The sequence below is a fragment of the Ictidomys tridecemlineatus genome, chromosome 8 (genome assembly GCF_052094955.1).
Source record: "Ictidomys tridecemlineatus isolate mIctTri1 chromosome 8, mIctTri1.hap1, whole genome shotgun sequence".
Classification (NCBI taxonomy): Eukaryota; Metazoa; Chordata; class Mammalia; order Rodentia; family Sciuridae; genus Ictidomys; species Ictidomys tridecemlineatus.
In genome coordinates, this window is record NC_135484.1 from 23,477,120 (window position 1) to 23,478,586 (window position 1,467).

General features: G+C 42.5%; 1 pseudogene; it reads right to left on the bottom strand.

Moving 5' to 3' along the window:
• Positions 1-294: 294 nt before the first annotated feature.
• On the bottom strand, positions 295-1,224 carry LOC101960602 (glyceraldehyde-3-phosphate dehydrogenase pseudogene; annotated as a pseudogene).
• Between the last annotated feature and the right edge of the window lie 243 nt (positions 1,225-1,467).

Sequence of the window (1,467 nt, forward strand, 5' to 3'; positions counted from 1 at the left end):
ACATAAACACCACAACTCTATAATATTTAGCTTAAAAAGTGAATAAAATTCAGTCACACTTTTGCTTAATATTAATTAGTTTATAGTAATTCCCTGATTTGGGGGGTTGGGGTGCAGTGAAATTTATTGATACACAACAGTGAGAATTCCTAAGATTTTCTTAGTGTGTTGGGAAATGATTTGGGGGCTCCCAAGTGGATGAGAGCCTCTCTCTTCTCTTTGTGTTCTTGTTGGAGGTGGTCCACAGGCTTTTTCTTCTTGAGTAATTGGTAGCCAAGATGGCTGTAAGGTTTTCTACCTGTTACTATAGCCAAGTTCATTGTCATACCTGGAGACGAGCTTTACAATGTGGCTGTTGAAGGCAATGCCAGCCTTAACATCAAAGGTGGCAGGGGCAGAGTGTTAAAGTTTCAGGAGACTACCCGGACCTCCATGTAGCCCAGGATGCACTTGGAGGGCAGCCAATACCTGTTTAATCACCTTCTTAATGTCATCATATTAGGTAGTTTTCTACAGGTAGCAGGTCAGATCTATGACTGACACATCAGTGGTGGGACAAGAAAGGCTAGGACAGTGAGCTTCCCATTCAGGTCAGGGAGACTTTGCTTCCGGTCTTGTCAGAGCCAATGAACCACAGGGATGATGTTCTTGGCATCCTCACAGCCATCATGTAGTTTTACAGAGAGGCTCTCCACAATCTTCTGAGTGGCAGTGATGGCAAGAACTGTGATCCTGGGTCCTTCCACTATGTCAAAATTGTGGATGACCTTGAGCAGGGGGATTCAGCAGTTGAAGGCGTTGCTGATGATCTTGAGCGAGTTGTACTTCTCATGGTGCACATGCATCACAAACATGCCATCAGCAGCAGAAGGGAAAGAAATGATGATTATTTTGGTACTTCCCTTCAAATCAGACCCTGCCTTCTCCATGGTAGTGAGGATACCAGAGGATTCCACAACATATGCATCAGCTTCAGCATCACACCATTTGTAGTTCGCAGGATCTCACTCCTGGAAGATGGAAATGAAGTTTCCATTGATGACAAGCTTCCCATTTCAGCTTTGACTGTATCATGTGTGGAATCATACTTGAACATATAGACCATGTAGTTGAGACCAATGTAGAAGTTATTGATGGCAACAATATTCACTTTGCCAGAATTGAAAGCAGGCTATTGACCATGCAGCCAATATGGCCAAATCTGTTCACTTCCACCTTCACCATCCTGTCTCAGTGATGTGACTGGCACTGCACAAGGAGAGATGAGAATATGTTGTCTGTCAAACACTGAGGAGAGAACAGCTGCATTCCCTGATTTCTTAAAAATTAAAAATATTTTATCTTGCATACATTAAATCCCTTTGCACTGCCCTGTGAGTATAGATGGGATGAATAAGCAAACAAAAGGGAAAACAAAAAGCCAACAAGATTATGTCAATTCCATATTCAGTGAAGCCATTGTGAAAA